This window comes from Ambystoma mexicanum, chromosome 2p (genome assembly GCF_040938575.1).
Source record: "Ambystoma mexicanum isolate Mex_15411 chromosome 2p, UKY_AmexF1_1, whole genome shotgun sequence".
Lineage (NCBI taxonomy): Eukaryota > Metazoa > Chordata > Amphibia > Caudata > Ambystomatidae > Ambystoma > Ambystoma mexicanum.
The window spans coordinates 1,331,475,716-1,331,503,524 of NC_090923.1; the positions used below are offsets into that span (position 1 = coordinate 1,331,475,716).

The window sequence follows — 27,809 nt, forward strand, 5'->3', positions numbered from 1 at the left end:
TCCTTACCACTAAATACAGATAGTGTGGTGTGAAGTTCATGAAAACGAAAGACGTGTTCACAAAATGATAAGTCAGAATAATTGGGCCGTTGGCCCTCCGTCCACATGTTTTCAGCATGGGCCAAGGTGATTCATTAGAGCAAAGCACACACACTCTGGCTTCTGTGTGCAGTTGAATCTTCACAGTTCAGAACATTCTGGGTCGAAGCCTCTTTACTACTTGTGAGTCTCTAGACTCAAAAGGGCCTGCTGTGCAAAAACAATACGTAAACATTATTTTCCTTTCAAACGTATTCAAAGTTGGGTGTTCACCCTGGATCCCCCTCTTCTGGGCTCAGATCCCCTTTAAACCAATGTAGAGGACAGCTGCATGCCTCTGCAGACACCGCCAACGGCCTACCTACCATATGTTGGAAGCCTGAAATTGTGCCCTGTTTGACACCAGCAGTTGTGCCAATACTGAAGCGTATGTCCAAAAGAAGATACCCATTGAGACAACCCTATGGAATGTATCCCCGAAGGGATGACAATTTGTTGGAGGAACTCCCTGACGGAATAAAAAGAGCAAAGAAAGAAGCTTGATACGTCATTAAAAAGTATGAAGGACGTCTCAGGATACTGGCTGAAGAAGATGTACGGATCCTACCAAAACTAATGACGAAGTAAAGAATCAAGAGACACTTTAAATGCAAATAAGAAGATTGCATGTGCATAAAGTTGCAGAGAATCAGCTGTTCAATAATTGTACAGATGCTGAAATGCAAGTAGACTGAGTTATCATAGATGCTTGCTATATGTAGTGAATAGAATGCAGTCAAAGCCACCTTTGTATAGAAGCTGGACATCGGTATCATGAATTTTAGTAAGCCAGGACCTGTGAAGAGGGAAGAAGAAAAACTATGTCGCAGCAAGAATAAGTTGTACTTTGGAGCTGAATTTAAAGGCTGTTTGGCCTGAAGTCAAGACTGAAGCAGCCAAGGTTGGTTATCTATTCTGAAAAGGAACGAATGTGCAAGGATGAATCATCCCTTGTTAAGGTGCAAAGAAAGACCACCAAGACTGCCAAGTTTAACTCATTTAAGACATTTAAAATCTGTAAAAATGGACCATATCATGGTCTCCTAGCACGTGAGCCAAGGATGAAAATAGGGTTCGAACTTAGTCCTTGGACGCGATAGTAAGTGCCCACACTCCCATATATTCTCATAGACAAGGATACTTTGCATGGCCAAGTTCAAAGACAATCCTCATGGCAGAAGGCTTGGGTGATGAGAGATGCTGGGCTAATTGGGTGGGGAGGTAGTGTCAGGCCCCATCTCCTTGCACCTGGGTCTGGTTTTACGTTCTAAGTGGACCGAATGTTCTAGACATGGCACAAGCGTGCCATCCAATTATCCAATTGTAGTGATCCATATAATGAAGGACCTTATAGTTTGAGAACCAATGAGAAACCGTGTATCTAACGTTTCTGAAGATTACATGTTTTAGAGGTAGGCATATGTAGTTAACCTGACCATGGGCAGCAAATCATAATCCCTGCTGCTATAGAATGTGTACTTAGATGTTCCGGTTAAGCCTATCTCGATCCCCAGTAGGTTTTTCATTATTGCTACGTAGTATGACGTCACCTCTGATGTATTTTTAGTATAAAGTCTATGTTGTGTGAAAAGATTGCTGAGAGAAATATAGCGTACGTCCGTTGATGTTCGTTGTAACTCCCTGTTTTAGATAACTGTTCCTAAAAAGTACTATGCCATCTTCCTCAGTTGGTTCAGTTATTTGGACTCAGAGTTAATCTCTGTGATCCCATCCATTACATGCATGTTCCTAAAGGGTCCTAAGCTCACATGGTAGCGGTGCGGATGGTTCAAAAGATCCAAACCAGTTCAGCTCCAGATTTTCGACGATCGAGCATTCTCTGCCATTAGCTGGAAGATCGCAGAGTTTCCTGTGGAGAGCGGCCAAATTGAAATTAACTTGCAAGAAGAACCGAGAGGGTGGACAGGTCCCCCTTTGAAGAAATCCCTGCGTGTTATCCATGGGCGCTCTGCGGACAGAAGGCGAAGTGGTCGGATTGGAGGAGGAGTCGATACCGAAGGCCTTGACTCGATTAACGAGTGGAGAGTAGACTAAGGGGAATGGCAAATAAGGAGACGAGATTGTAATAATTTTAAGTAATGGGAAATGATTGTAGAGATAAGAGATACTGCCTAGAGATTCCTAATTCAAGGGAGTTAGAAGGAGACTTTTCCAACTCCAACGGGGGTAGGGTGAAATATAAAACACGTAGTAAGGACTACGTCAGGTGATGTCTCAAACCCTGTACAGGGTAAACAAGTAAAGGTGAGGAAAGAAGTGATCATGGTGTTTTATAAAGTATAAATGTCTAACTAGTCTAAATGTTGTTTGTTAAGTAAAATATCGAAGAGCAATGGAGATTGTGAAGAATTGAAAAAGTAACAGTGAGTAAAAGTTTAGTAAAACGATCAGCGCCAATCAAAAGAATAGATAAGCTGCTGAAACAAGAGGAATGAGCAGCGATTTATGGTGCTTGCTCATATTTGTTGTTTTAAAAACTTTGCAAAGTGGTAATTTAAGCCAAGGTAAAAGGTCTATTTAACGGTCTGGTAAGTATCGACAGTTAATTGAGACTTGTCATTATGGGGGCTACTCCTCTCATGCATCTATGCAAGACACTGTCAAAACACATGCCCGAGCTCAAACAGTACAGTGCAGAATTGGTAAAGGGCACAGCAGATAAAATGTTCATGCCGTGGCCACAAGGTGGATAATTGTCAAGAGCGGTATTGCAACACCTGACCATATCCTTGCACGCTGCATACACAGGGAAAAAATTAGAGAAAGGATTAGCGACTTTAGAGCTGTGGGAGATGTATCAAGAGAAAAGAGAAGACACGACACCTGAGGAGTGGATGCTTAATCAGCATAAGGAGGAAGACGTTGAGCCCTCAGCTCCCCTTACCTTGCTTGAGGTAAAGAGTGTTGCTATGGAAGAGATAGGAGTCTATCCTTTAAAGGAATTAAGAGCAGCAACAGAGGACAGTAATCTGATATATGAACCCCCTGCTTAGAGTAGCGATGATGGTCCAGAAGAGAATAAAAGAAAGGAAGAGATTTATAAGTTTATACAAGACAAGGAAGAAAAAAGTGAGCGCCCAAATTTGTCGGCTGAAATAGACAGGGGGATTAAGAGATGGAAAGGAGAAAAAGACAAATCTGGTGAGGTAGCACTTGTACAAAACAAATGAATGAGAGGACAGACATTACTCAAGATAGATGGGGAAAAGTATCGAGGAAGTTAGGCAAAGAGAAGATAAGGACGAACAAGAAAGGAAGGATAAGGAACGAGAGAAGAGATTGAAGGAGGATGAACAGAAAAGGAAAAGCAGAGAGCAACTAGAGCAGATATATCAGGAGGAGCAAGAGAAAATTGAAGAACGGGCGGAAGAACAAAGAAATTATGCCAATAGACAAAGGGCAATAGAAGAAAAGGACAAAAAGGAACAAAACAGTGAGGGTCAAGAAGCACAAAGACTAAGGGACAAAAGATTACAGAGACAAAGGGAAGAAGAGGAAAGAAGGGAAGGAGTAAGGAGAGGAGAAGAACAGAGGCAAGAGGAAGAAAGAATTAGAAGGGATGAGAGAAAGCAAAGGGAATAAGATGAAATAGAACGAAAGAGGAGACAGCAGGTTTTCGATGCCAGCCTCATTCATAAAAAACAAATGAGGCCGAGCCCAGAAATATGATGGGACAGAGTGGAAGAGATTCTGTCGATAAAGGAAGTAATGCCAGCTGTATCTAGAGTTGCGCTAGAAAAAGAAAGATTTGATGCGGGAAGCTTTGGGGAAAGGATCGATAAGGTCTATCAACAGTTAAGACGAGGTAGCGAGTATGGAATTCGAGGGAACGCTTAACAATCCCCAGTACCTCAATCACAAAGAGAGGAGGGAAACCTGTTCAGTGATGAACGTCAAGCATATTCTTTGGCAGACTGAAGTTAGACAAGTTTGAGGGGGAGGATAGTCACACCAGTTGGGGCTTAGACATGTCAAAAGAAGAAAGAAAGTCTGGTCTTGGGGCGGAAGGAGGGAACGCGTGTGCCACTGAAGGAAGACCGCAAATGGATAAGGAAGTGAGATGGTCAAATCTGGAACAGCCTAAAGATCGAATGCCAGATCCCATACCATATCCTGAGCATCCTCGAGGACAATCACATAGCGAGAAGGGAGAGTCTCCACCATATGTAAGCAGATTAAGGTCATTACTGACAAGGAGACAGATAGGCACCATTATCCCTGCCACGCATAGAATAATAGTGGGATCCGACTATGGAATGGGGTTCACACAATTACCTTTATTGGAGAAAGGGGGAGCAAGATCACAATACATTCCATAGCCACAGATGGATTAGGATAACTTAAGATGTAAGCTCCCTAGTTCGACTTCTGGGGTTGGGAAATGGATATACGAATTAGAGGAAATGACAGGAGGAAATACGCTGGCCATAGGGGACATAAAAGGTCTACTGGCAGCTATTCTTGGGGAGATAGATGATGACATATGGGGAAGAGTGGGATATTCAAGGGTAACTGCACTAAACACAGCACACGATGGACCACCATTTAATAACTGTAGAACAGACTTTTGTAGGGCTCTCATGGTACAGTACCCTGATACATCAGATATGGGTGCAATTAAGACACATAAAATGAAAGAAGATGAATACTGTATTGCTTACATTCAGTATATTCAGGATAAATGGCAGCTTGAAACTCGCAATCCGTGGGAAAAGACCTTGGCATTATTTTACCACATTTTATGTCAGGGGTTGTCTGAGCCAGTGCAGAGGCAGATGAAAAAAACAGGTGGGGATGGAAGCAAAGCCATGGGCTGAGATACAGTTGACAATAGTACATCATTGTCGGTTATTACAATAGAAATACAAGAAGAATGACGAGAATAGGAAGCTTGAGGAAGCAAAATTAGTTCAGAAATAAATCGTCACAATTTGCCATAGAAGGGGCGGTGCTGACAAGTGGAGATGGATTGGGAATGCAGGAAGCAATAGGTACATCGCAGGCAAATAATTCATGCCTGATGGACCAAGGTGGATATGAGTTTATGCCACGAGGCAGAGGTATGGGTTATAGAGGAGGAGGGGGGGGATTTCAGAATAACAAAGGTGGGTTTCAAAATATACAGAATGAGAACCATAGTACTCAGGGAGGATATAATCAAGGAGGGATTAACAGAAGTGTTCCTCCAGTATGCTGGAATTGTGGAATGACTGGACTTTTTGCATGCGTATGTGGGAGGCAAGGGAGTGTATAAAATGGCCAGTTTTCCAGAGGGCGGACAGCTTATCGTCCAACATACAGCGCACCGACTAGAGAGAGCTTTGCCCAAGATAACACATATTATCTGGGTCAAGAACCGCGAGTACAGCAGGTACAAGTACAAATGAATCTTCCTCAAGGGCAGTAGCAACAAGCCCCTATGCAGACACAACAGTATGCAAACACAGGATAAGTATTGACACCCAGAATAGGTGTCACTGTGGTAGGAAGAAATCCTTTCACAGGGACAGGGATGAGCTTGTATCCGCAATAGGACAGCTCACAGGGTGACTTGATGTGTTCAGTAGTATCTGTGACTCCAGACCCCCAAGAGGAACCAAGGGTCGATGTGACGACAGGAGGCAAATACTTTTATTTCTTGTAGACACTGGAGCAACACTTTTGTGTATATGAGAGGGAAAATATCAAATATCAGGTATTGCCATGAATGCTCAAGGTTTCTCTGGTGCTACAATTTGAGTTCCTTTTACTGATAAATTTCCAGTCTCCATAAGAGAATGTGACATGTCCGTTCCTTTGTTATATTCACGACAGACACCAGTTAACATTTTAGGAAGAGAATCAATGATGAAACTCAACATGATGATTTCATTTACTGACCAAGAAATAGTGTGCTCCACTCCAGGAATACACTATTTAAACGTGGGAGAGTTCATACTGGCGTTCACAGGCCAAGTGGCTTTGCGAGGCGTTCCAGTAGATTTTTCTATATGGAGTAAGCATTTTACTGACGTGGCTAACTGGCCTGGTGGGAAAGATTGTGAGAATACCTGATGAGTTTCTATTTAGACTGCAATGGATGAGGAGGGTGGGCAGACTATTGCTATAGAACTGGAAGCAGCTATAGTACGAAAGGAAATGGCAATGCTCGAAAGAGTAGACGATGAGAGTAGACCATGGAGAACAGTGATAGCTCTTGAAGAGGGGTACAGATTAACTGACATAACTGATGACGACAGGTTCGGAGTGGACCGAAGCGATGATGAAGTAGTGTTCGGCATGAGCATTACATGCTGAATAAGGATAGAGAAAAGGTAAGTCCCACAAGAATGGCAATAATGTGGCAGCGACCAGCATTTTTTCTGAAGGATCTTGATAAGGTGCCAAGTGCCTTATCGACAACAGACTGTATGATGTAGGATTACTGAAGGGGATAGGGGAGGTTAAAATAAAGCTCAAGGCAGGAGCAATTTTCCCCCAAGCAAAGCAGTACCAAATGTCTCACGAAGCTGATGAATGTATATTTCAGACTATTTCAGCACTGATAAATCAAGGGATTCTGGTTCCATCAGAATCATTGTGCAATACAGCAGTGTATCCAAATAAGAAATCTAAAGGAGGAGTGTGGAGATTTATCCAGAATATGAGGCCTCTTAACCAGATTGTAGATGCTGAGTTTCCTTTAATTTCCAATCCAGCGACAATATTGTATAGTATCCCAGTAAAGATGGATACTTTACGGTGATTAATCTGAAAAATAGGTTTTTCATGATCCCGCTGCATAAGGACTCCCAAGACTTGACTTCATTTACATTTCGCCAAAAGAGACTAAAACATACAAGCTGCCTCATGGGTACTGTGAGTCCCCATCAATCTTTAACAGAGTTCTACAGATGGATCTAGGCAATATCGATCTCAAAAGCGAGGTGATACAGTACTTAGATCACATATTGAGTTGTAGCAAGACAAAGAATGAGTGCAGGCAAAATTCTGTCCACCTAATAACTATTCTAGCAGAGAAGGGATATAACGCAGACAAAGAGAAGTTACAGCACTGTCAAGAAGAGGCGTTATACATAGGGCAGTTGATTTTGCATGAAGGAAAGAAAGTGACACCTGAGAGAGCTGAGGCAATCATGAAAACATCAAAACCGAACAGAGTGAGACAAATACAACAATTTCTGGGTTTGTGTAATTATGTTAGAGCCTGAGTGTTTGATTATAGCACATACACAAGGCCACTTCTGCAAGCATTAAAGAAAGCATAAGTTGGTAAAACAAAGCTAGAATGGACCGAAGAAATGGAGGTAGGATTTGAAGAATTGAAACAAGTAATTTGCACAGCCCCAGTTTTAGGGATTCCCAATTATGCTGAGGAATTATATTTGTTTTCATACACAAATGGGTCAGTAATGACAGAAGTGCTTACACAAAGAACCACATTAGGGTACAAACCTTTAGCATATTACAGTGGGATTTTAGACCCAGTTACTAGAGGAAACTTCCCTTGCGAACAATCTTTGGCATCCGCTCTGGTTGCAATTGAGAAATCCACAAATATTGTCATGGGTTGCTCTATGACCCTCTTGGTGCAGCATGCGCTAATTGCTATTCGAAGGAAAACTCAAGGGTAAATTGAATTCCCAAAGACCTTCAGCTTATGAGGTAATGATTTCAAACCCAGCAATTAAAATTGTAAGATGTAAACAAGTGATACCAGCCACAATCATAGCTGAGCCAGTAGAAGAGGGTGATCATGTGCATGACTGTGCCAATTCTGTTGAATTTTATGATATACACCATGTGAAAGAGAATGCTTTAGCGGGAGGAGAGATTATTTTTATTGATGGTTCTTCGAAAATTGATCAGACTAGTGGGGAAAGACATTCAGGCGCAGCAGTAGTAAGAAATGGATTAAATGGAGAGTTCGAAGTAATAGCAAGTGCCAGTGTACTATCCTATTTTTCAGCGCAAGCGGCAGAATTAGTAGCTATTATTGTCGCACTGAGAAACATGAAGGGCAGGAAGTGACAGTGTACAGTGAATCTGCCAATGTGATGTCAACCATACACGCAGGGTTGGCACGTTGGAAAAGGAGGGGCTACCTCTGCCAAGGCGGCACTCTTTTTGCAACATGCATCCTTATTGGAAAGACTCAACAAGGCACTACAATTCCCAGTAGCCATAGCAGTCATTAAATGTGGAGCGCATACTAAACCAACAGATTTTATCTCTTGCGGGAATGAAGCTACAAATGTAGAAGACAAAGGGGTGGCATACTCCACAGAAATTTCTAATTTTGACACGGAAGATATTAAAGGAAATTCAGTTACAGCCATGTTGGTACAGAAAGGGTTTAATACATTGTCAATAACCCAATTAATAGAGATTCAAGGAAGCGCACCACAGGAAGAGCAAGAACTGTGGAAACAAAAGGGGTGTCCTTTATCCCCCACAGAAGCATTATGGTGACAGGATAGCTCTGGAAAGCCAGTAATGCCATTGACTTTATTAAAGGTTGCGCTTGAACAGCTACATTATCCTGCAGATATAACTAGAGAACTTCTTGTTGCTAGTATTGCAGAAGACTGGCTTATTCCTAATTGTTTGGAACACGTTGCACTGTTTATGGTGAATTGCATCATGTGTCAAAAGTTTACTGCTGGGCATAAACTGAGAATGATTAGAAGAGTAATACATTGATCAAATGGTCCATTTCAGCATTTATATATTGACTATGTCGATATGCTGCAGACATTTAATGGATATAGGTATCTATTAGTGGTGGTGTGTCCCTTCTCAAGGTGGATTGAAGCAGGTCTGTATACACACCCTGATGCCACTTGTGCAGCAAACTTTTTAGTGTGTGAGGTATACCCGAGGTGGGGTGTGTGTGGTGCTAAGATCCAATAATGGACCACATTGTGTCAATGAGTTATTCAAACAAATAGGGCTTTTATTGAATATAAAGCACAAGTTCTCTTCTGCGTATCAACCGCAAGCGAACAGAATATGTGAGAGACTCAACGGCCTCCTCAAAGAAAGGATTGCGAAGATTAAATTGACTTTAAAAAAGGGATGGCTGTATTGCCTTCCCCTGGCCTTATATGCCCTTAAAACAGCCAGGATCAGACCACTACCTCACACCATATGAACTAGTGACAGGGCGTTGAATGAGAACACCTCTTACACCTCTGTCTAGGAGGAAGAGTGATGCAAAGAGCATAGCAAAAACTTTAGGTGATGAGATGCATAATTATTTGACATGTATGACCTCTAGTATTTCTTTCATTTCAGATCAAGTCAAGCATCAGGGGCGTTGGTCTAAGAACATGAAAGTTGATAATTCGGCAACCAATCCAAGTGAACTATTAACACCACCTAAGCTATATGCTTGGGGCCTAGTATTGATTAAAATTGTTACCAGGAAATGGCAGGAACCATGTTTTCATGGCCCTTTCATTGTCGAAGAAGTGTCCCCTTCTGCTGTTAAAATACAAGGGAGAAGAGCTTGGTTGCACCTGAGCGACGCAAAGATTTATGAAGGCGTGACCTTCCTTCCCACCGTTACTGATCCAGAAGCAAGACAGGAAGAAGAATTTCTGCGTGTGCAGAACCGATCAACGACTAAGAAGAAAGATGATAAAACGAGTGAGTAACACATACTTTATGGACTGGAATTCAATAGACACTCTTTATACTTATTTTAGCAGGAAGTGCGAGGACTTTCAGAGTATTCCAGGAATTTTGAAAATGAACTTTTAGAAATATAGTGCAGCAAAGAATAATGCATCAGAGTTATGCCTAAATGTCAGTTCTTGATCAGAAATTTGAAACAAGACCAGTATCCAGATTCATTTCATTGAGAATATTTGTTTTAAGTGATCAAACATATGGTACCTGACGTTACTGACGTTCATCGGCTTGTGGTGTTCATACTTCAATCTTACCCTGCTCTTGTTAGAAGACACGTTAATATTGACACTTTTTTACCAGATCCTAAAAACGGTCCAGTGAGAAATGTTACAGTTGCAAATATAAAGAAACTTGATGATTGTATTAAAAATGATTAATAAAGTAAATGCCATGGTTATAGAGATTGAACAAATTCAACAAGCAGTAGGATGGCGCGAGAAATGGATGCCCAGATGTGTATGTATGATATAATTTGGCATGAATATTCTCGTTGTCTTTCTGTTCCTCATCTTTCAAAGTCTCAATCGTCTTAGCACTTCAGCTGAAGGAGAAGTTCCTATGTTTCTCCCCATTGTGAAAACAAATAAGGACAGACTCTTTGATTTCTATAACTATATTGGGAGACACAAAAGAGATGCAGAGGAAGATAGTGAAGAGATAAATACCTATCTAGATAACACAGCTCACCTGGGGGATAACATGTGGTACCAACACATGAAAAAAGTAGGGGGAAAAGCATCTGAGGGTTGCTACGTCTGCTCTCTCATCCCCTATGCCATGAATATAGTAAGGACTTTCATTGCAAAAGAGGTTCCTGAACATGATGCAAAATGCCTCAGCCATCTTGCAACATGTACTACTCAAGGACAATTCCAAGGAAGTTGGGCGACTTTTCAATGTAGATCAAAATGGTCATTTCCATAACAGGATGACTACATCAAGACAGTACAAATGGAGAAGGAGCCTGGATGGAAAAGCAAGTTGCTTATGCACCCTTCCGCAGGATAGGATGAGGTGATCATTGAAGAAATTAAGAGGATGAATTGTCCTGATGTGAAAGAAGCAGCTGGATCACCTGGATGTTGGGAACAAACTCAATTATTCATCTATGGACAACTGAATTCCAAGAAAGGATGGGGATAAGGAATTATGTCCTGTGCTGCTCATTAGCTGAAAACAGATTACGTACAAGAGGTACAGAAGGTGAATGATGGATGCTTAAGGTCATGAGCCAAGCACTCCAAACTGGTGAAATAGGTAGAAGACGAATCAGGCCCAGCAGTTGTAATCCCATTGGTTAATGCAACTTTATGCTTCGGAAGACACGGAAAGAACCATGTGGGATATAAAAAAGATGCAAAACCACAATTAACGTTCCTAGGATGGGAGAAGGGACAGCAGTCTTTATGAATCGATATTATGCTTGTGGATCTAGAGCCTATATAAGGTTGCCCAAGGATTGGGGCGGAGTATGTTCCTTGATGCTCGTCCATGCTCCAGCATTAGTGATTCCTCAAAGCGATCTGAACATTGGTGAATTTCCAAAGGTGGATGCCCACTTGAAAAAAATAAAGATTGCATGAACTTCTCTGACGGACAAAAATAGAGAATTATTTCTCAGCCAAATCAATAACAGCGTATGACTCCATTCCTGAGGAACACAGGTTGTTCAGAAACTCTGCCACAATACTGTTGACTATATTCATGCCTGGGATCCAAGCAGTGACGAACGCCAAGTGGTTACAGATCACTAGATGGGAGCTTCTGCAAACAATCAATTCTAACATAAAGGGATTCAATGCCATTAAGGAAGAGCTGAGGGCCATACGACTGTTGACCCTCCAGAATAGGTATGTCCTTGATATGATCAGACCGATGGAAGAAGGACTTTGTGCCAAAATCGGTCCATCCTGTTGCACATTCACTCCTTCTCACAATGAGCAAAATGGAACCCTGACAGAGGCAACAACATTGTTAACAAACCTCCATAACAAGATGGAAGATGACATGGATGACATTGAAGATGACAGCTGGTTTGCCTCCCTGTTTTCGCGGATTCCACAGTGGTTGGCAAATATATTCAAAATTCTTGGAGTAATATTGATGCTGGAGATGTTTGGATTTTGTGTAGTCAGGATAGTGATTGCCCAATGCAAGAAAAAAGCAAAGGAAGTGGTAGGGATGAAGATCATGATCGATGTCAAATCTAAACCAAACGTCAAGGAGATGACTGATGACACTGTCCGGAAGTAAATATAGAGACCAGGATTGTAGCACCTGAGGTAACAAAGTTCCTGTATCCAAAGAATCATAAGAAGTACGTGGCACGATGGGTCTACTGTACCCCAAATGGACAATGTAATTACATGACCTGGAGTGTAGTTGGGGGGTGATGAAGATATGGATAGCAAAGAAACACTTTTTCAAGAGAAAATATCAGGATGTGGAAACAATTGAGAAAGTGGTCGAGGACTCGACCAGTGGGGGGAATGTAGAGGAGCAGCTGCATGGCTCTGCAAGAAACCCTGCCCTCCTATGTAAAACCTGCAAAATAGACCAAATCGTCATGTCATGTGAGCCAAGGATAAAAATAGAGTTGAAATGTGAAGTCATAGGACATGATAGTGAGAGCCTCCACTCCCATGTATTCTCAGAGAAAAGGATACTTTGTAAGACCAAGTTCAAAGACAATCTTCATGGCAGAAGGTTTAGGTGATGAGAGATGCTGGGCTAATTGGGTGGGGAGGTAGTGTCAGGCCCCATCTCCTTGCACCTGGGTCTGGTCTTACGTGCTGCTAAGTGAACCAAATGTTCCAGACATGGCACAAGCGTGCCATCCAATTGAAGTGGTCCATATAACGAAGGACCTTATAGTTTGAGAACCAATGAGAAACCGTGTATCTAACATTTCTGAAGATGACATGTTTTAGAGGTAGGCATATGTAGTCCACCTAATAGTGGGCAGCCAATCATAATCCCAGTTCCAATAGAATGTGTACTTAGATGTTCCCCTTAAGCCTATCCCAATCCCCAGTAGGTTTTTAATTATTGCCACGTAGTATGACGTCATCTCTGATGTATTTTTAGTATAAAGTCTATGTTGTGTGAAAAGATCGCTGAGAGAAATCGAGCGCACGTCTATTGATGTTCGTTGTTATTCCCTTTTTTAGATAATTGTTAATAAAACAGTACTTTGCCATCTTCCTGAGTTGGTTTGGTGATTTGGTCTGGGAGTTAATCTGTGTGATCCCATCCATTACATGCACGTTCCTAGAGGGCCCTAAGCTCACCAATGGTCAGAGAATTATTTCTTGGGTGACTCACGGTTAATCACACTCAGCCTGGCTCAGACCAATTGTGATTTACTTTAAACTATCGCAGACTTTTGAATGTGCACAGGATTTTGCATGACCCATTGCATGACCACTTTGATGTCGTTAGTCACACTCTGCACCTGTTGGATACCTGTCAGAGACTTTCGAATGAGCGCCCACGTGGAGCCAGACTACTCTGTGTATGATATATCCAAAGTTCAAAATGTAAAGTTCAGTTACTCCTTTGGTTCCAATTATATTCGCGTTGCTCCATACACATGCCTCACACACTATCCTATTTGTACAATGTTGCTGCTTGCAACCTTTCTTCAAAACACAAACTGGTTTGATATCAGTCTCTCTGACTCACCGGCTGTGCTGTCTTTTCTAACACTGTTTTGTTGTAGGAGCCAGCACCACAGCGGAAATCACTCCTCCCTGCCTTGGTTATCAAAGCAGGAGAGCTCTGGGTACCTCCTACACACTGTCCAGGTTTGATTAGCCTTAGTTCCTGGTCTTCGGTTTCTTATTTTCCAAAGGTCATGAAAGTAATCTTTAGAGGTCACGGGTACTTCCCACCTTGCGACTCTCTAGCCTTGCCATCTTTCTCCTTGTATGAAACTGCCATCTTGGAACTGCTGTTTCCTCACGTGATTTGCCTCACTCAGAGTGTGCTTTCGTGTTCTGCCTTTTATCCGTGTGGGGAAGTGTAATGGAAGTCAGGTGTGTGTAATAATCCATAATTGCCTGACCTTGCCTGTCCATGGTGTTGGCACATGTCAGGTAAACAGCTCTACTTTTAGTCCGTTGTCGCTCACGGTGAACTGTCCGTGAGAAAGTGTTCATGTCGGGCAAGAGGGTGTGGGGGTTGAGTTCCTCAGTATCCTACCTGGTAGGATGGGGGAAAAGGTTTTATTGGAAATGTGATACCGTGTCTCACCCTCCGGTGCCCCAATTCCACTCCCCGAGGACCCCTTATCCAGGTGATCCTCCCGCACTGGTCCACCCCCAACAACTGGATCCAAAAGCAATGGCCATGTCCTGGCCACCTGGATGACAGATCCTCGGGGTCTAGTGGGAGAGACACCTTCAGGTTTCTCACAATCATCACTTTTGACTTATGACACTGTTCTTTGTGCCCTTTTCCACAGTTGCTGCAGGTGGCAGTGCTGTGGAGCAAAGAAGCAGAAACAGGGCCTCCAGGCCGAGGTGCAAGCTACAGCCACGCAAGATTGAGACACAATCTTCAGAGATTGATGTGGCTGTGGGTGTGCCTATTCCATCAGGTAAGGCTGCTGAGGTTAAGTCAAGGGATATGGTTGCCGTGGGGGACTCCTCAGCAGCGATGGGACAGGGTGCTGCCACACAAAGGCCAACTAAAGTGGAGGGCTCTCTCTGAGCTTCTGGGGTGATGGGGGTGGTTGTGGAAAAGGAGGCCATTGCAGTCCAGCCCACAGAGCCAGGTGGGGGCATCGTGTAAAGTGTTGAGGCTGCATTCCCGGCCCTGAGATTTGCGGATGTGCTGTCCACTATGGGAGTTTCTGCACAACCGCCTATCCCTGGACCATCTGCTGTGGCAGTGGCCACCTTACATGATGCCTCCTCCCAGACCGAGCCCCCACTTTTGGCCGATGAGGCCATCTGAGCTATAGTGCAGCCCCTGCTGGCAGGTATTGCCAGACGGACCAGAGCCATTTGAGTGATGTATAGGTTATGCAAATGGATCTTGTGCAGCATCATGAGCAGGTATCTGTGTTCCTGGCACAGTTGCCAACTGTACTCCCTTCAGGTGGTCTCTTTAGGCTGGCCCCAGTTGCACTCCACTGCAGCTTCCATGCCACCTCCCACCACATCCCCATGTGCACCATTCCCACACCCACCCTGTCTGGATGGGCCCCTGTTCCCGGTTGAGGTGGAAGTCCCTACATCAGCAGCAGAGGTGGTCACTGAGCCAGAACAAAAGCCCACATAGGTAAGGGCAATTGAGGTGCAGCAGGCACTTGAGGGCAATGCAGGTGCGGTACTCCCCCAATAACAACTGTCATCTGTTCGTAGGGAGTCCAGACATAGGGCACTCACTGTCAGGGAGCAGCACATGGTGGCTGTGAGTGGGCGCATTCTGCTGGACATTGCCATTGGGAGGAGGCAAAGTGGCGCCCAGGTGCGTGAACTGAGGCAGGGGGTCAGGATCCATCTGAAGAACGTGGTGTCAGCCAGGGTGCGGTATGCAAGGCAGCAGGATGTGGAGAGGCAGCAGGCATGGGGGTCAACCATTCAGAGAGCCTGGGCGGGGGCGGATGAGTGACAGGCAAGGGGGCAGGTGGCCATCCTGGGGGAGTCCTACAGGGTGGTGGAGGAGTTAGAGGAATACTTTTTGGGCACCCTGCAAACCCTCCAGTATCATACGGAGGCCTGTCTACAGGAAGAGGAAGTTCTGGTGGAGTCAGTCCTGGTGGAAGCCATGGCCGACATCTCATCAGACCAGCCTGCTGCATTGTACATAGTTTATTAGTGTTAGGTTTAATCTTTGACTTTAATTTGATTTCAACCTTGGATATTTTTCCCTTACGATTTTTCATGTGTACATAATTTTAATAAATGTTTTAATGTCGTTCTTTACACACTTGTTGCATTCTCTTTGTCCATGTGCACTTTTACTTTGTCTTTGCTCTAAGAGCACATGGGTAGAATGGCAGTCATGTGGGTAGGGGGCTAGATGTGTGTGTCATGTTGTGACTGTGTTGTTTGCTGGGGGACATGGGCACATGCTCCTTGTATGTGATGACAGTGGCATCCGTGCTCGATGTACAGGGGGGACCACTTGTAGATGTGGGGAGGTGCTGTGCTTTTCGATATCATATTTTTGACAGGTTTGTCATGCACATGTGTCAATTGCCTACTTGTGTGCTTTGAAAAACATGCAGGTTGTTCTTTTGGGTACATGGTGTGGGTGCAGGTTGTTCTTTTGGGTACATGGTGTGGATGCGCATGTGATAGTGGTAAGGCATGGTTGGGTTTGTACTCCGTTGGTCAAAGTGTTCATATGTGTTTGTTGAGGTGTTGTGTTTTGTCAGTGGTTGACATGTTGCCATTCTTTTGTTTGACTTTGACATGTGCACATGCATTTCACATGTAGGAAGGGGGGTATTAGACAGTTTGACGTGGCAAAAGCTGTTTATCTATTCCCATTCCTTGTGCGGGGTCACTGTGTGTTTAGTTTTGGTGTGTTGGTGTTGTTGGAGTTATTTTTTTTTTTTGGTGTGTGTGTTATGATGTGCATACAGGGTTGGTTGTGTTGATGTGTGAGATATGTGATGTATGTGCTTGTGCTCTCTCATTGTGGATGTATACTCACTTGTTCATGTGTCTTGCCACATGTTCCACTCTGCTTATGTGTGTGTTGCACCTGGTGATGGATCATCCACCTCTGAACAATGGCTATTGGAGTTATCGTTTATTGTATGTTGCATTAATTTCAGGTCCACTGATGTTTCAGTGTTCCTTTGGCACTTGCTTTTCAATACAGAAGTGCCAACACTTCTTTCACTGTAATGGGTATTTTGCATTGTGGGTGTTCACTGTGTATTATTGGGCTACACTCATCACGTGTGCACTCATTGGGAGAATGCTGTATCCTTCCCAAGGTATGGCCACCCACCAACCCACACCTGCAATCAACTACTGCTTGCTCTCATATCATGCATCACCTCTGCCACTAGAATGCAGATGAGTCCCATTGTTGATGGCTCGGTCTAGCTGCTGCCATTTGTATTCTCCCTCAGTCGCACACTCTCTGACATGCATCACATCACCCCCACACAGGGCTGTTGTGCTTTGGTCACTGGCATGGACTTTACCAGCCCTACCTACCTGCCTACTTTTGCATATGCTGAAATGCACCCAGCCATACATTATGATTTGGCACATTCTGTTATTCGTTGGACTTCTGTCCTCCAGGGACATTCACTTGTAGTTATTTGAGACACTTGCAATGGTACAAAGACACTATACATATGCAACTTTGCATTGCATTACTATGTCACATGTACATTACATGGTCACAGTGTAGGTGGTGCAACGGTGTGCTATCCTGCTGATATGCAGATTAGTGTAGTCCATCAGGGAGTAATGGAAGATGCTGGAGGCCTGGATTCAACAGCAGTACTCCAAGATAATTGTGTTGGAGGCAGGCCAGACGATGTTGAGGTAAGTTGAAGATCCACATTGGACTGGTAAGTGGGTAGACTATCAGAGGCCGGGGGGGTGTACTGTCAGGGGGCTGCCTGGGGGTTGTAGAAGAGGGGTGTGGGGGGGAGGGTGTGTGGGGAAGGGGATGTACTAGCAGGGGGATGCCTAGGGGTTGTGGTGTATGTCAGGGGGTGGTGCCAGGACTTGAAGGGGCTGCCTGCAGGTTGTGGCAGAGATCAGGGGTGGTGGGGAGGGGGGTATACTGGCAGGGCACTGACTGGGGATTGTGACAGAGGTCAGAGGGGAGTGGGTGGTGTCAGGACTTGAGGGGGCTGCCTGGGGGTTGTGGAGAGGTCAGGGGAGGTGTTGGAAAGGGGAGGTGCTGGCAAGGGGCTGTGGGGTGTTGGCCGGGGGCTGCCTAGGGTTGTTTTGGAGGTCAAAGGGCATGGGGAGGGCAGTGTACTGGCAGGGGGCTGCCTGGGCATTGAGGAGGAGGTCATGGAGGTGTGGGCAGGGAGGTGTACTGGCAAGGGGCAACTTGGGGTTTTGGCAGAGGTCAGGGGATGTGGGGATGGGGATGTTCTGGCAGGTGACTGTCTGGGGTTTGTGGCAGTGGCCAAGGGGAGTGGGGAGAGGGTTGAGGCAGAGGTCAGGGGGTGGTGGGTGGAGCCAGGACTTGAAGGGGCTGCCTGGGGTTCGTGGCAGAGGTCAGGGTGGCATGGGGAGGGTGTACTGGCAGGGGGCTGCCTGGGGGTTGTGGCAAAGGTCAGGAGTGGTAGGGAGGGTGGTGTACTGGCAGAGGGCTGCCTGGGGATTGTGGCGGAGGTCGGGCGGGGTGTTTGGTGGTGTCAGGACTTCAGAGGGCTGCCTGGGGGTTATGGCAGAGGCCAGGAGAGAGTGGGAAAGGGTGTACTGACAGGGGGCTACCTAGGTGTTGTGGCAGAAGCCAGGGGGTATTGGGAGGGGGTGTATTGGGAGGAGGCTATCTGGGGGTTGTGGCAGAGGTCAGGAGGGGTGGGGATGCCGGTGTACTGGCAGGGGCTGCCTGGGGGTTGTGGTGGCAATCAGGGATGTGGCAAGGGGGGTTTTCTGGCAGGGGGCTGCCTGGGGGTTGCAACAGAAATCAGGGGGCTGTGAGGAGGGAGGTGTACTGGCATGGGGATGCCTGGTGGTTGTGGCAGATGTCAGGGTGCTGCCAGTGGGTGGTGTCAGGACTTCATGGGGCTGCCTGGGGTTAGTCAGGAGGGTGTGGGGAGGGGGGTGTACTGGCAGGGGACTGCCTGGCGGTTGTGGCGGAGACCAGGGTGCTGCCTTGGGTTGCATGGCGATGACACGCAGTTACACCAAGCTGCTGCCTTGGGTTACATGGGGATGGCACGCAGTTACACCAAGGTGCTGCCTTGAGTTATGGGGGGGGTCGGATCACAGTTTCGCCAGGGTGCTGCCTTGAGTTACACAGGGATGGCTCGCAGTTTTGCCGAGATGCTGCCTTGGGTTGCGTGGGGACGGCATACAGTTTGGCTGGGGTGCTGCCCTGAGTTACGTGGAGACGGCTCAAAGCTTTGCCGGGATGCTGCCTTGGGTTGCCTGGGGACGGCATACAGTTTCGCTGGGGTGCTGCCCTGAGTTACGTGGGGACGGCTCACAGTTTTGACAGGATGCTGCCTTGGGTTGCATGGGGACGGCATACAGTTTCGCTGGGGTGCTGCCCTGAGTTATGTGGGGAAGGCTCACAGTTTTGCTGCGGTGCTGCCTTGGGTTGGGTGGGGACGGCATACAGTTTTGGTGGGGTGCTGCCTTGAGTTACACGGGAAGGGCTCACAGTTTTGCTGCATTTCTGCCTTTGGTTGCATGAGGACGGCACACAATTTCACCAGGGTGCTGGATGGTGGGACAAAGGCAGGCGAAAAAGTTGTTAGTTGGCGATGTTTTTTTGTTTGCAAGGGGGCGTGTTGTGGGTGTTCCAGGCAAAACTTGATTTTCTTTGTGCTGAGGGTTACTTTGCACTTTTGAATCCATGAATGCATGGAATGGCGCAAAAAAACTCTTAAGTGTAGTTTGGTGCAAAGTTGTTTTAGGCGCTAAGTACTTTGCAGGGACTTTGCACTTTTTCTATGACTCGGTCCCTTATGTTTCAATTTATGATCCAGTAACTGCGCCCTATTCCTACTGCCCAAAATGTTAACAATGTTTTTAAAATCATGGTATTTAGGAGAGAATGGCAGCGTACATTGAATCTCCAAACGGCCAAACCCACCAGTATAAATGGGACACTTTTCTTCCGTAGGACAGTAGCTTTGCAGGGGTCATGAAAAATATTTGTGTTATTCTCAAGCATGTCATCTTTAATTGAAAAAAGGGTATGCATATGTGTGGTCAAATTTGACTTAGTGAACATGTTGTACAGTCAAACCTTATAAAAACGTGCTAACGTTCAGTTTGTCGACACTGATAAAGAGGATTTTAGCTAAATGAACTTAGTTTAAAGGCAAGGGGGATGCTGGGAACGCCCTCAACCTCACAGCCACTGACCTTGCACACCCTTTTGATTGGAGCATTCCCTAGTGGAAAGTCCAATTGAACAGCTATACATGATCTCTACTGAATCCAGTTTCCCATAAATGGGTTTTAGAATGTTATTGGACTAAAACTATCCAACTGAAAAAATGCAAGGTATTCTACTGGTTAAATACAAATGCCAACTGAAACCAGGACACTGTGATTGGACGTTAACAGCTAGTTCTAAGATGAAACTGGCATCAAATGGACAATTCCCCAAAGACTCATAACACATTTGCATTCATTAGTAACAATTTGTAGGTATGAAGATGATTTGTTTATAGCATGGGATAGGCATTTGGCAGGCACAGACAACATGGCATTACCTGGCCATAAGGTTTAACGGCTGAGTAGGAGCACATGAGCATATATTGTCACTGCAAGTTAAATACCTACACACAATTCAAAACGGTCGGCTTTGCCAATGCCTGTTTTTAACAAAAGATGAATGCAAGGAACAGATGTGAGGACACACATATTGCTAGTAAATCAAGTGGCTGAAAGCACACTTCGTTAGGGCATCCTGATTGCACCCGGAGCTCATTTACAGGAGCAATGGAGCGATTTTGAAATATAATTTGTAGGCCCCATACAGCACACAATCTAATGTTGCGGCATGCTACAGCTAGCCCCAAAATATCCCAGGATGGTGTGTTTTGGTTGGGGAGGGGCCGATGGTGGGTGGAAATGGCTACATGGATCAGCATGGCCATGGTCTGTCAATGGGTGGGTAAATTACCAAACAACGTTGATAGGCTGTGTGCCCCGATTCACAGACATTCCACATTCCGCTCCTATCTGCACGCAAATGCAATCGTTTTGCCTTACTGGTGGCGCTAAAGCACCACATAAATCCAAAACTAAAAGAGAGAGCATATAGATAAGAGAGAGCGTGAGGAGAGACAGAGAGAGAGAGAGGGAGAGAGATTAGAGAGAGAGGAGGGGGTAGAGAGAAAGCGAGAGAGAGAGGGGGGGGAGAGAGAGTGATTGCACTGACAGAGAAAATGCGAGACTATGCCATATTGCACTGGCAGGGAAAATCATGTGATAGTGAGGGCATGTCTATAGTTCTTGATCTTTGACTAATATCGGGGTTTAGATCTGAGGGAGAACTCCCTGCGGGCTGGCTTGCCTCTTTGAAAATGCAACTACATCCGCGGCAGCCTTTGCTCCTATGCTCTGCTATGGCCAAGGAAGGTGAGAAGAGATGCTGGGAAAAAAATCACGTGGTATCAATGGCAGTGGCAACTCCCTCCATAGTGACATTGCGCCAGGCCAACTTGCCGGCCTGTGTAAAACAGATTGTGGGTGCTGCAGAACGTTCAGATCGTGACCAAACATCTCAAAGGCAGGACCTGGAAGTTAAGCCTGGAGGTGCTGCGGGGGAATGTCCAGTTTGGCAACGATGGAGAGTCAGATTCCAGGCATGGTGGTAGAGTGCAGCCTTGGAGGAAATCTGGCAGTAATACCTTGGCTCCTATGGGAAATCCGGTGCGTGTCTGGATCTCTATGGCTGATGACGCATTATGTAACAGGGTAACAGCGTGTTCACTCATGTCACTGTGGAAATTGATCAACTGATGTCTACTTGACTTCATTCCCTTGATGTCAAACTGCTCTACTGTGCAATAACCAACACAAATAGTATTGCAATTAAAACGTACCCACACAGGGGTTGACCGGGATCACAGCACAGGGCCCAGGCCTTCGTCTTGGAAGCAAGACAACGCATAGCAGCACAGGTTCGAATCCCGGCTTGGGCAATTATAATGTGAATCCTGAACACACAGACACACACGCCTGCACTCTGTGACTCCAGAAGAGAACTCTCTGGAATTAGGGTTTCACACGTGATGAGGAGTGAACTCCTAGCTACTGAAAAACAATAATTGAATTCCTGACTGGGGCCGGGTTTCTCGTCACTCTTCTTGTAAATAAAAGGAACAGTAAAATAAAACACACACGTGCCTCCACAGGTTACTTAGACTATGTGCAGCTCAAAAGTGTGTGGACTTGGGTGTTCACGGAGCGCCCCCGCTCACGCAGCTGGAGACCGAATGCCATTTTACGCGCATTCCACCTTTCCACGAACTTGACAGCTTGTTCCAAGTGAAACCCGCAATGTAATTGCGCCTCAGCAATTCATGCATCCTCATCATAATTAACCCTTTAGTGATAAGAGGGTATGGTTTCATGCTGAATTGCATAAAACATTCGTTATTACGAAGTTATTTAAGAGGTTATTACAGCCACAGGTGAGCCCATTTATTAGGAAGCAAAACATCTGTCAATCCTTTGTGTCTCCCTGAGATCATCGGACCATGTACACCTAAAAGTACACACACATGAACGCGGTAGATTTCAAGACAGGCATCGGCAAAGCCAACAGTTCATATGTAGGCACGCGGTCTGAATTTTCTGGGAACTGACGTAATGAGATCTCTCAACATAAGATTGCAACAGCTGGCAAATGTTGTTAGTACCTGGGCACATCGCGACAGTGCCTTTCAAATGCCCATCTAATGCCAGTGCAAGTGCAAAAACTGTTGGCGTTGCCAATGCTTGTTTGCAACTGGAATTCAGTGCAATGATTAGGTGCAAGGACAACCACGCACTACTTATAAATGTCTGAAGACATGCTTAGCTATCACATTTGTATTACATCAGAAGGTGGTTTATAGCTGCAACTAAGCCACTACATTCCAAAAGGCTGCTAAAAAAGCCGAGCGCTGGTACACATAGATACCAGGGGTGTGTGTGTGTATCGGCGGGAGGGACAAGTGCTGGGTGGAAAGGGCCAGAAGGACTAACAGGGACAGGGTCAGTCAGTGGGTGGGAAAATAAACAACGCTCACAGGCTGTGTACCCCTTCCCTTATATCAAGTCTCACCAGTCCTCATTTTCGACAATTGTTAAAACTCATATGCAGCCCTTACAGTGCCCCCATAATAGCCAACACTAAAAAAGGAAGGCACTTTTCTTACAACTGGGTTTAGTTTCATCTCCAATTTTTCTCAACGCTCGTTCTCTGTTTCTGGTACAAAAAACGAGCGCTGTTTACAGCAGTATTTCATTTCACCCATGACACCAGCACCACAGTGCACTGCATCCTCGTTGACCACCATCTCCATTATATCTCGACATGATATGATAGGTTATGTAGTTTAGTTTAGTTTATTATTTGATAATGCGCTCCAAACCCGGGGGTAGCCGGGCGCAGCAGTTACAAGTATACTTGAGCTTGGTTACATACAACAATACAATAATACATGAAGAAGGTATAGTACAAGTGTTGTTAACGATTAGCAAGCAGGTAAGAAGGTACAGGCCGAGAGGCACTATTATGCAACGAAGGAGTCGGATCAGGGATCAGGAATATCATATCAGTAATTCACAGTGGTTAGTCAGTGGTAGGTCCAGGGAAGGAGAATTAGTGGTTAGTTGTCATTCGACCAGAGCCAGTTCTTCACGTGGCGTCTAAAGCTCGTGTATGGTAGATTAACTCTCAATGCAGAGGGCAGGGCGTTCGATGCGCAGGCAGCTTTCACGGGGAAACTGGCTCCACCCGTTTTTTTTAGTTTAAATTTGGGAATTTCGAGTAAGAGGTGGTTAGATGCTCTAGTGTGGTAAGTGAAAGATTATAACGCGCTCATTTATAACACTTTATTTATAATACCCAGAGGTTGCTAAGCGCGGACATAGGTTATTTATAACACGCTCATTTATAACACGTTATGTATAATACCCAGAGGTTTCTAAGCGCGGACCCGGTGTTCGCACCTGTGTTGCTCCATGTCGTCTTGCTTCCAAGGCGAGCACTTTGCCCCTGAGCTATCCTCCCGAAACATCCAGGTACTGCGAAGACCCATCAGTTTCTGAGGCGGCGCGCACGAATGTATACGCACGTGAAGTAACGTGTTCATTAGGTCAACCGCACACCCCCCCACTGAAGCACAGGAGCAAAGCACATTTTCATCCAAACTTTGAAAAGTGTGAAAATAGCCTGTTGACTGCGTTCAAAATTCCTGTCTGAAATGAAACCGCACGCCAAAAGCCCATTTCACGCGTCCTCATATTAAAAACCATGATTTTCTAAGGCTCGCACTAAAGAAAGCCGCAACAAACAACTGCAAAAAAAATAAATAAATAGATATACATTTCTCAATCGAGAAATAAACGCAGCATCTCTTCTGCCCCCTTCCCCCCATCATTCCTCCCCCATTCCTCCCCCTCTCCAACCAGTCGCCCGGCTTCCCCATTCAGCCCTGCCGGAGAGCCCCCGTGCTTAGGCGGCTCTCTGGAATTGGGGAGCGGGAACGCATACCTGCAGGGACGCTCTCGCCGCCGTCTCCTCCTCCTCCTCCTCCCGCCAGCGCCGGCATCTCTTCCCTGAGGCAGCAGCCGGCTCCTGGGTGCGCAGCGCAGGAGGCAACGGTGCTGGGCAGCTGCGCAGCGTTGGCCGCGCGCGTAGGGCGAGCGCGGGGCTCAGCGAGCTAATAACGACGGATCTACTGGAAGCAGCCAGCTTAAGAGCACAAAAAAAAAACACCACACGCGCGGGCAGTCGCTGAGAGACTTTAATGCATCGCTCTACGAGCTGCACAGCCAACCTGCGAACTTCGCCACCGTGCCCGTCATTGCCTCGCGAAACGGGCGGTGGGAGGGGGACGGAGAGGGGGCAGGATGTACCGAACTGAACCACCCAAATTCTATTTGTTTCCCCCAGGCCTGACCTAATTTTCTGTCGCTCTCAAGGACTCGCTTAAATGTATTTTGAGCATCCACTGAGTTCCTGTGGATTATGTTTGTATTTTCCCCCCAAAGCATTACGTTAACTAAATGACATGCTAATCTACTGTATAGTAAGGAATTAAACAAATAATGTATATCAAACGTATACATGCACTATTTTCTGTTTCAACCTACACAAAGCTGAGCGTTGACCCTATAACGTTATCCCCCCCCCTCAGGGGTGACCCTATAACGTTATGTTCCCCCCCTGAGGGTGCGGCGCGAGTAATTGAAGATTCCTTTGGTGTCCTCGCGCAGGGCGCAGGTGACCTGTCTTCCTTGCACACAACACGTTTCCATCAGGAGTGGAATTATTCTTCAAAGGGTAGGTCTTTTCTGGCGAAGGAGACGACCCATCATCGTTCTTCGGCCCTGGCTCTGGGCGCGCGTCAATATCACGCTTGACCTTTCCGCGGTTCTTTCGCGTGTCACTCACTGTGTGGGGAAGCTCGGAACTGCTGCTTGGTAAAACGAGCATTGGCAATGCCAATAGGTTCGGCGTTTCCTGTTCTTTGCATTTTGCATTTATAGGCACCAGAGAGCAAGCGGGAGAGTGCAAAGTTATAAAGGAGGATGCGATAAGGCGTGCAACGGAGGAAGCCATTGATAGAGGTTGCGGATGATGAGCAATAGGAAATATGAGTGAGAAAGGGTGAGAGAGTAAGAGAAAAAGTGAGTGTGAGAGGAAGGATAGGAGAAAAAGTAAGGCTTGAGAGTGTTGGGAAGGGGCAGCCCCACGTCCCCCCAGGTGCTTTAAAGTAAGGTGAGATGCATTTGAGGCACTGTGATGAGCCAGGAGGCGGGTGGACAGTGAAAGGGATGCCTTCCCGTCCAGCAGGACCCCATGTTAATATAACTAATTATAGTTTAACTACATGGTGTGGCCCACGGCGTGGGCGGCATAGCAATTTTTGCATAGGTATTAGTAACCCTAGGTGGAAGGGAAGGCCTGAGCTGTAAATGCGGTATTGCATGCACTAGGCCTAAATCCACGAGCGCACAGAAACCTCCAGTCATGTCCGAGCTCCTATGAGGACAGATCCCACCCCCACCCGCCACACCGTCTATTCATTGTTCCAAAAGTGTTGCAAGGATGTGTTTTTCACCCAAGAGGAATGTGCCCTACAAGGCCATGATCAAAGACCGGCGCCTGGTGTGCATGTTATCACGACCCGTCCCATTCCCGGGTGATCACAAGTTATATCCTATACAACTGACTAACCCTAAGGTCCCCGAAATCCATGGCACCAGGTGCCCTTTGACCACCAACCCCAAAGTAACAAGTCCTGAAATGTTCAAAGAGGATGGACAGTGCATAGCTTTGAAACGACAATTGTGTGATTTGTACTGCGAGGTGCTTGGAGGGATAAAGTATAGTTCGAAATGAGGGTGGAGACATTGGAGCCGGATGGCGCAGAGGTGGTGAGTAAAATGTGTGTGTGAAGGTTAGAGTGCCCCAGAACCTCCTGTTTGTCCGTCTTAAGGCCTGCCAGATGCACAGGATGAGTGATAAAACAAGCTGTATAGCAGGAGTATGATTAATTTGTTTTCTGACATTCGACGTGAGAAGAAGATGAGCACCGCAGGGTCCACATGATGGAAGATGGACGGACTAGGCTGGGGCCAATAAACTGAAATCCCTTATGGATAGGAGGTAGTACATGCATAGGGTCCATCCAACCAGCCACGCAGGTTTGTAATGTATGTATTGCGTCATTAGTGATGATGTTTTCCTATATACGTTTCTGCTTGTACCTCCCTTGGGCAGAACGTTCTTAGCAGCAGAGTTTTTTGCTGTTGCTCTCATCTGCATGTGAGATTAAACTTGTTATACTTGCAAGATCGACTTGGGCCTTTCTTCCCTAGCGGGTTGTAGTCTCTCTGGTGTGAGCATTCAGGTGGTGAGCCTGACGTGATCCCAGCGCCCCCTGTACCTGCAGTGGCTTCCAGGCTGCTTCTCTAGAAGGAGCTACGCCCACCTAGAACGACCAGGCCCAAGAAAACATCGGTTTCAAGTGGTTTAACCATTTTATCAAAATTCCTCTCTGCTCTTTAAAGCGCGGCGCGGCTCAGAGGAGAGTGCAGACCAGTGTTGGAACACCGGGATGGAGGAGTTTGGGTGAGCACGCACATGTGAGTAGACTCTTGTAAAAGATAACAAGTAGGGGACAGATGCATGGGGAAGTGTGAAAAGTCTGAGTACGTGGAGAACAAGGTCATCGATGTGACGTGGATGCAGTCAGGGTTATTTGTTGTTAAAATTTGTATTATGAATGGAGTGTTTCGGTAAGGCATTACATGGTAAGGCAAAGATAAGGCAGGGTGCCCCCCCTCGGAATGAGAGGGAAGGTGGTACCACAAGGCAGTGTAACATTTAAAGGAGGTATATGGAAATAATAAGTAATGGTCTCGTATAAGTAGTAGGCCTGGAACAAGTATTGGTTGTTAGTTTAGCAAGTTTTAATTTCTGGTGGTTGTGTTTTCTGGGAAAAAAACAGCCCGTAGAAAGGGTGGTAATTGTGTGCATCACATTGTGGTGTAGTGCTGGACAAGTTTGTTGCGTGGTGTGTGTACGTATGTAAGGGTTGGGAGAGAAGGGTGGGGGTTGATTTTCTTGTTTTTGTTGTTTCAAGCAAGCAGCAGCGTACACCCCGCGTTAAAGGGGCTTTGCGGGGTCAGTAATAGATACATGTCACTAGTATGGGGGAGGAACACCAATAGAACATATGTATAAGGTTCGCCACTGTATCATGACAGGGTGGAGAAATATCATAAGCAGTGGATCGCAGAGACAGGAGGAGGGGGATGCCCTGCCCATGGCCAGAGCAGGGCGCACACAACAAGACTATTTTGGAACACATGTCGACATTTCAAGTAGCAAAATATAATGGGAAGCAGCTCCAGAAGAGAAAAGAAATTCTCAATCTTTGGCGCGTGTTCGAAGACGCAGAAGATCAAGGGAATGGAGTGGAGGTGCAGAGGCAGAAAGATGGGAAGTGTAGAAAGGGAGAAGAAGAAGGTGGGGTGTTAGTGGAGGGTAGGGGATTTTATCCCTTGACAACATATCCCGCAGAAGGTTATACTAATCCAAGCTATGTACCCACTGCGATATGGGCCCCTTCCGCTGCGGTGGGGTCTCCCGCAGAGCCAGTAACACCACAA

At 45.9% G+C, this 27,809-nt stretch overlaps 1 protein-coding gene across 1 annotated transcript in view; it reads right to left on the bottom strand.

Annotated features, from left to right (window-relative positions):
- LOC138567462 (melanin-concentrating hormone receptor 1-like) overlaps positions 1-24,515 on the bottom strand; it is a 677,597-nt gene extending 653,082 nt beyond the window's left edge. The window contains exon 1 of the mRNA XM_069645674.1: positions 24,181-24,515. The gene's annotated coding sequence lies outside the window, so the exon portion shown is untranslated. The remainder of the gene's footprint in view (positions 1-24,180) is intronic.
- Positions 24,516-27,809: the final 3,294 nt, after the last annotated feature.